Source organism: Gallus gallus, chromosome 3 (assembly GCF_016699485.2).
Source record: "Gallus gallus isolate bGalGal1 chromosome 3, bGalGal1.mat.broiler.GRCg7b, whole genome shotgun sequence".
Classification (NCBI taxonomy): Eukaryota; Metazoa; Chordata; class Aves; order Galliformes; family Phasianidae; genus Gallus; species Gallus gallus.
In genome coordinates, this window is record NC_052534.1 from 9,228,624 (window position 1) to 9,236,820 (window position 8,197).

The window sequence follows — 8,197 nt, forward strand, 5'->3', positions numbered from 1 at the left end:
TGCTCCTATTTTTGGGCAGAAGTGAGCAAATCCACAAACTGCATGCTTACACTGAAAGCTTGTTGGTGCCATGCCGAAAAGGTGTGGAGCTCTGTTAGAAATGCTGACATTTTCTGAAAGGTCAGGGTGTAGATATCCCAAACTGTGAGTACAGTTCATGGATTTGATGGATTGTGGGTTCTGCATCTTTTCTGGTTTACTGGTAGTATATTTTGTAATCTTAGCTAACTGATATAAAGGACTGATTGCACCTATAATCCATCAGACATAAATCACTGATCAAGGGGTCCATTCTGAACTTTGAGGCTCAGCTGAAGGGCTTTCCTGGCAGTTTTGTCTGACCCCGTTTCTCTATGTCATGCAGTCAAAATGACCTTGCCATTGTTAGACCTGAACTCTCAGCAGGCAGGAGGCTGCAGCGCTATGCACGTTCCGTACATTTAGACATATGACACTTGTCAGTGAGGGACAGCTGAAGGGGTTTCCATCCTTTTTGCCTCCCGTGATGACCAATGACCACAACATGTTTAGAAAGGCATTTTATGTGGTCATTTTCTCAACTACATGAGCGTGCTGTAAAAGGCTGACAGAGGAAGCAGGTAGGCAAGTAGCCGTTGATCAGATAGGCCCACATAAAAAGTTGCAGGTATAACATTTCAGGAAGTCATCTGGAAATGGGAATTAAATTTGCATTTTGACGACAAAAACAGATATATTTTTGTGCAAATGATATTAGCACCAGCAGAGCAGGGACACGTGTAACCTTTCCCTCCCCTCCCCAGCAAGATGCTGTATGAATTGGCTCAGCATTCACATTACTTCAGTATGTCAGGACTGTTGTGTTGTGCTTTAAGAGAAGACGTTTGTGGTGTTTTCTGTAAAACAACAGAGGGTTTCAGCTCTTTTGAGTCAATAATGAATGAGCAGTGTCCTAGCAATATGTGGAACGCCATGCTTGCGACTGAGTGCTCCCTCAGCGCTGAGACGAAATGTGAGATTGCTAATCACAAATGAGGGATAATTAACTGTAAGACACAGACAGTTTGACTGTGTCAGGCTGTATTTAGACACGGTGGTGTCATGTTTTTAGGTGGAAGTGTACATAAGTAGCCCTTGGTAGAGTTTGTGTAGGGAGACCACATGGCAGGATGATGCGCTGGGAAAGGGATGCAGGCATTGCATGAGGTTCAGGAAAGGAAGCAGGCACAAATCAAAAGGACTGAAAAAAAAAGAGGGAGGAGGTGGAAGACTTACAGGTAAAATACAGGGTAGCATCATCAGTTTGAAAACAGTATAGTCATATGTGAAGATATACACCTTGCATAAAGGTATTAAGCTGTCTTTTCATAATTCTTTAGGACGTGAAATATGAAAGATCTTCAGAGTAAGCTTCCTTCTAATTAGTTACACCAATATTTTTTTCCCCTACCACTTTCTTATAAGAAATGTGTGCTTCCAAAAGGCGTAAGGTAAACCATGTGTGTGTCTGCATCCATAAATCATCATCTCTCATTTAGGGTTCAAAATGCTGAATGGAATATTTCAGTAGGTCGCCAACATATGAGCAATGACATCACATTTGCTGTGCAGTATCAGAGAACTGGTCTTAGCGCCTGGGATTATTCCAATTGCTGCAATGCTTTCTATTTAATCCGTGGTATTACAGGCTTGATCTTACATTAAAAGAATTAAAGAGGAATCTGCATGGCGTTAAACTTGTTTTTCAGAGTTGATGTAATAATCATTAGCCAAAGAGATTCTTGGTTCATATAATACCAAAATGACACAAAGGAATTAGGCTGATATGGTAATAAATATTTCTGCATTATTTTATGCAGGATCATGGAAAAGAATGACACTTTACCACGGTGTTTTTGAAGGCCACGGTTATAGTTTTGTTGAAACGGTAGTTCTGAACTTGATTAAGAATAGTGAACTTAGTATTGTCAGACACGGTTCTATAAAGTCAGTGGATTGCCATCCAACTGTCTGGAATGACCTACATTAATGATCTACAAACAATTTCCAAAGTTTGCAGTAGGATCACCGTTGATGCAAAGTGATAGCAGCTTCGATGCAGCTTCTCCTATTTTATCATGCTAGCTTGGCTCGTGCAGCACAGGTTTGGTTTGGTTGGTTTATTTTCCACTCCCCAAGTTTCCCTGATCTGAGATTCTAAGCAGCAGGAGTAAATCACTCTCATAAATATCTGACAATCGATATTTCCTCTTAGCATGAATCACCCAGGTCAATGTGCTATCACTTTGATTCTTACAGAAGAAAAAGAAGCTCAAACCCAATATTTCCCTTCTTTTTGGGTCATCTCTTCGTACTTTCTAGAACATTGTCATGGTAACTCATGCATTATCTTTTATATTTTCGTCTGATAATTTCGCCTGAATTATAATGCGGGTCATTTCTGGCTCCCCCTTCTGCCACTTATGCTGGGGCACTCGGATAGCAGGTACCACAGATGCTTGCATGGAAGAGACAATATGGCATTGAGAACAGAAGTAAACCCACTATCTCATCAGCACGCAGACCCTCAGTGCCAAGATGAGTCACATTTACACTGTGTGCACTGGCTGTCAAGGAGAGGCCTCTTGGTAGAAGAGTTTGGAAGCAAACTCTTAATAGTAGTAAGGACAATATTAAGATGACTTTGTTGAGATTTGTTTATAGGGATTGTTCGTCGCCATCTGACAGTGCAGTAGGAAATGGTCACACTAGTATCACACAAGAGTTAGTCTGTGGTGAGAGGAGGTTTTATGTATCACAGCTATCAGGCATCATTGCAGAAATGACTTAAGAACGTGTCTTTAAAAGAAAAAGCTTCCTTGCACTGTTTTGCATTTCATTTCCAATTCTGATTTCAAGTTGGACTGGGATGATTTTATTTCTTTTCCGTTACCTTCTTGGGGATGTAGGATTGTTTGGAATTGTTTTGGTGTTCACTGATTTTTTGCTGCATTGGGTTTTGTTTTGTTTTCCCCCTGAGATTTGCACTTCTTTATCATGCAACCTCAAGGTTGATATCTTACTATTTCTGCCTGTCAGAGGAAGAATTCCAATACACTGAATGCCATTAAAACTGCCTGGAACGGGCAGGGAGGTGCCACAGCTGGGGCACACCGTGTGTTGCCTTAAACAGGACTCAGAGACCTGCAGTGCTTTGTAATGTCCTCACCTGTGGAGTTTGGGTGCTATTATTGCTGTCAGGTCAGTGCCACCCTTCTGCTTGTTCTTTAGGTTCCCTCACTGGCTGTTTCTGGATGCTTTCTTTCGACTACAATTAGAACTTATTAATGATTAAGGAATAAAAACAGGCAGTGCCAGGAGAGCTCTCTCCCCACTTGCTTAGGGACCCCCAGCTGGCTTGTTGGTTTGCAGCTTAATTTGCTTGTATGGTAAATTGCACAATATTCACCTGGCATTAAGACACCACTGATTGAACCCCAGACGTTGTGCTTTGGTGGAAACAAAGCCTGTGATTAGAGTCACAGAATCACAGAATCGTTATGGTTGGAAAAGTCCACTAAGATCACATCCAACCCACCCCCACCATGGCCACTAACCCAACGTCCCTCAGTGCCACATCTCCACAGGTTTGGAACACCTCCAGGGCTGGTGGCTCCATCTGAGAGCTGGTGGCTCCTGGGCAGCTGTGCCGCTGCCTCATTCTCTGTACTGCACTGCAGTCTCTTCCTGCTGCAGGGAACACAACCGCCTGAGCACCATGCCTGGCACCTCACCCTGCAGCCCCATCCCTGCAGGAGGACCTGTCCCCACTGGGTGGGCAGGGCAGGGAAGCAGAGCTGCTGCATGCTTTGGCCCTGTGCTCTGTAGGGTTTGGCTGGTGGTACCGAGGCCAGGCACTGTGTGAAGGTTACCTTTGGCCCATGCAGAGGTGACCGGGGCAGGCGTTCAGGTGGAAAACTACATGGAGTTGTCTCCCGATGTATCAGGGAGTATTTCAGTGTTTTGGAGGTATTCTTTGCTGTTCTTCCTCTCCAAGCTCACGTAAAGTGCTTAGAAGTTTAACCATCATGACTTCAGAGCCTTTATTTACCAATAATGCGCTTAATTACTTGCATAACGTGTGCATGGTATTTTTCCTGGTTAACAGAGGTAGGAGATTTGCTTGGCTGCAGAACGTGCAGTGATCCGTAAGGAGAAGTGCCACGTAGAAGTAGAGATCTTGTTATTTATTGCTTAGCCCTGAGGAACCAAGAGGTCTGTAGGAAGCAGCAAGATTGATTTCTATAGGAAACGTTACGTCAGGAATTTCTTCGATTCAAGTCTTCCATATATCTGATTAAGTGAGAAATGAATTACTTTTGATTTCAGCCACCTATTGCTGAATAGTTGGGCTTCAGCCCCCCCCAAAAGGCCACGCTTCTAAACCCTTATCACTTACCGGTGATCTGAAGGCCTTCAGTTGCATTGAAGATGTGGCTTCCACAATTCTTTAAGTTAAGAAAAAAGCCTTTATAAATAAGGCACTTTAATGACCACAATAACAAAAATTGTTAATGAAGATAATATTCCCTCCCTAGGAAGGGGCATAACAACACCATAACAGAACATCCGGGCTTCTAAGCTGAATCTACTGTTTGAACATCAAGCACTAGAAGAGTTGAAGTTAATGGGAACCTTCTTAATGAGTGGTTCAGTGATGCAATGGAGAACAGCTGTATTTTTATTTATTTTCTTAAAGTTTTTAATGTGTGAGAATTGGTTTTCTCAAAATAAGGCTTCTTTAAAAGTGCAGTTACTGAGATACAGCCAGTTGTCCTGAGTATTTTCCTAGAGGATAGCAAGAATGCTGGTGTTTACAAAGATGTTCTCTTATATAAATATTTTTGCTACTCTCTGTTGTTACTGAAACAAACAAACCGACCTGGCAGACCTGATTCATGGCTGGGGGAGGGTGTGTTTTGTGGGTGTTAGTTTTGCAGCTCCTTTTTATAGCGCAGGCTCAGGAGGGAAATGGGAGGAGGGGTGGGATAGCGTGTGAGGAGAGAACCAAGAGGGCTGCAGGAAGTGGATGCCCACCCCACGCCTTCCCAAAAGGCTCAGTTTGACAGTGGCAGAGCAGTGGGGTTCTCTGTGTGCACTGAGCTTGGTCTTCCAGCCTGAGAGTGGGTGTGCACGTGCTGTTCCCATCACACAGTAGTGCTCTAGCAGTCCCACTGACACACATGCACACTCCTGCCTAAAGACCTCTTCTGTTTCCATGAAGGCTCAGCCAGTGCCAGGTTTCTGGCTTGCAAGTAAGTGCACCATGCTTCAGAGCTTCACGGCACTGCTGCTTCATAATGCAGGTACAAAAACTGACTGCTGCAGGTTCCCATCCAGTGAAGGGGCTCAAGGTGCTGTCATTGCGTGTTTGGTGGCTTCAGGTCAGCAGTCAGCTTCGTGCTCAGTAGTCTGGTGATGTTCCTGTTTGTTGGCTTCTGGGTTTGCTTCTCATGAATGACTTGTTCCATTCTGGTTTTGTCTAATTGCAAGGCATCCAAATGGGATGAAAGTTTCTATAGCGCTCAGAAATATCAGAAAGGATGCCTTGTTTCTTCGTGAGGAACAGCAGAGATACCACGACTGCTGCCGGAGGACAGCTCAGGGCAGTGATGTGGAGTTTTGAGTTTCAGAGCTCCATCTTCTTTTCCTTTCCTTTTTCTCTGTCTTTAGAGCTTCGAGGACTAGGTAAACTAACGGAGTGTTACATGAAACTAAACCAGGCAGCTTTGAGCAGCCTGATTTACTGCCCCCTCCTTCACGTTTCAGGTTAGTCCACATGAGAAGGTGGTAATTACACAGCTATCATCCCATACGTACAGCCAACTTTTAGCTGCTTTATAGACAAAAGTGTGCTTCACAAGTACTCTTAGATTTGCACAAGGTGGCATGCATGGTCTTAGTATAATGCAGGAGTGTCCTTTTGCTCAATTTACTTCTCTTTTAACTGACACGACCTGAAGTGGGGAGAAAAGCTGATTTACGCCTTAGGCTCATGCAAAACCACCTCCACCAGATCTGGGAGCGCGGTTCTGCTCGCCTTGTGATTAAGCTGTAAAAGCAGCTGATGCAGATCTTAAGGGTTGCATGGACAGACCTTGCCTTGGGGAAATCTGCCTGGGAATACAGGCTCACATGACCCGAGGTACACAGTTGTGACCGGAAGGCCGAAGTTTGCAGCATGAGTCGGGCGTCGGATTCATCCTGCTGAGAACTGTGACCCAGGGCTGCATGCGGTGCCGTCAGTCCTCCCTAAAAGGTCTGCCCTGTTCTGGTCATTTCAGTAAGAATGATTCACTCCAGCGTGGGAATGTGATGTGGTTTCAGTCTGATGCTTCCAAGAGCCTCACATTGTTAACTGACTGATTACTTGAGATTTGACTTTTCCGTTGCTTCCTAATCAAGGGACATGTAGCGAGATATTTCAGGGTTTCACTTGGCTTTCTCACGCAACCTCCTAAGCTTGCAAACACATTCTGGCAGATGTGACCTATGTTTTTAATAACTCTTAATCAGACAGGAATCTACAAGAAAGCCCGCTGCCAAATAGAGGTGAGCTGTGAAATTCCTCACCAAACATTTGTTTATGCGTGCTGTCCAGCTGTAATTATGCTCTGCAGAGGCACTCTGTGTATTTCCCACGTGGTTGTAGCACTGAGGTACGTGACAACAGCCATTGTCAAAGACAAGAAAGTGTGAAAGCTGTTGCATCCATGTCCTGTCTGCATTGTTATCGATGCCAAATGTTATTGTCGCAGTCATTTAATGAAACGCTGGTGGACTGTACTGAGTAATATCATAGGGGTGAGTAGTTAGGAAGAATGGCCTAGAGTGAGAGTTTCCAATAGCATACTTCATATGAGCATAACTGCTTGCCACAGCTGAGGTCTACCCTAACAGTCATTTGTGTATTCTACCTGATGTGCATCAGTTACATGACGTACTGGGTTTTCATTGAATGGAGTGGCAGTAAAGTTCCTTCTAATCCCATGAAACCTTTACCAATCAGAAGCACTCTCATACCAAACACATAATGTGATCTCTGCACTTGGTCTGTAGGATTCCTGGGCAGTTAGCAGATAAAATAATACGCACTTCATGAAGATGGATACATCCAGCATAGCTGTCGTACACAGAACTCTCCCTTGGCTCCTCTGTCAGTGTCTTGGCTTGCCTATCGCCTTTGCAGAAAACAGGACAACCCAATAACCCTTGTGAGGATGAGAGAAGGTAAAAGGTGGAGCCATACCTGATGTCTGTGGAAAAAGAACTCTTGTGAAATTTAGTGAGAAATGCAGTTGTAAAAATGGATGGTTTTAATTTGCATCTGTCTGATGGCTTTATCCTCACATATAAACTATTTGTTCTATGAACATAAATGATGTTGAAGTGTATTTTGAAATAACGACAGAAGGTGAGTGTGCTCGAAACCAAATGGGATCTGCGGGTGCTCTCCTGCAGTATCTGTGTTACGTACAGAAATACGGTGCACGTTCAGCTATTCTGGTTGCTAAAACAATTCCAATTTCTCATAAGGAAACATCCCTTCATATTTGCTGTCTGCACTTTCATTTCCAAATACCTCCAGTGTGTTCCTCTGCCACTGACGGTGCTTCACCTGGAGTGGCCTTTGCTATGCAGTCACATTCTCTGTGGCCTCAAACGTTTCCTCAGGCGGAATCACCATAGGAAGTACTTGGTGACCGTAGGCATGCCAGTGGATAATACCAAAGGCCTGGAGATCTCAGGAGGCCTTTTCACATTTGTATTTACTAATAAGTACCACACAATTAGAATTTCAGTGTCTATATGCTTTATTTTCTGAGCCTTTGATAAGATCTCTTGTAGCTCTTTTACTACATCCCAGTACCTGTCCTGTCAGAGAATAACAAATCCGTGCTGCTGCTTAACTTGGGGGTTTAAATTGATGCTTGAGTGGAGCTCAGCTGATGTGTGTCCTCTTTGGCAGCAGCAGGCCGGCCTCCAGTGTGTACTGCTTTTGCTTGGTATGTTGGTTGCAAACCTCTGGGAGGTAGAAAACTTCCTCCTCTTCACCAGGAGTAAAGGGGATGCAGGATATAAATGAGCAGGAAAGCAGAATGCACTATTCCTCTTCTGCTGTATGCCTGAAAAATTATCATCTTTCTCAACTCCTGTTTTTTGCAATTTTGTTTTGTAG

At 43.9% G+C, this 8,197-nt stretch overlaps 1 protein-coding gene across 2 annotated transcripts in view; it reads left to right on the forward strand.

Annotated features, from left to right (window-relative positions):
* COMMD1 (copper metabolism domain containing 1) overlaps window positions 1-8,197 on the forward strand; it is a 66,468-nt gene that overhangs the window by 58,124 nt on the left and 147 nt on the right. The gene's annotated exons all lie outside the window — the stretch shown is intronic.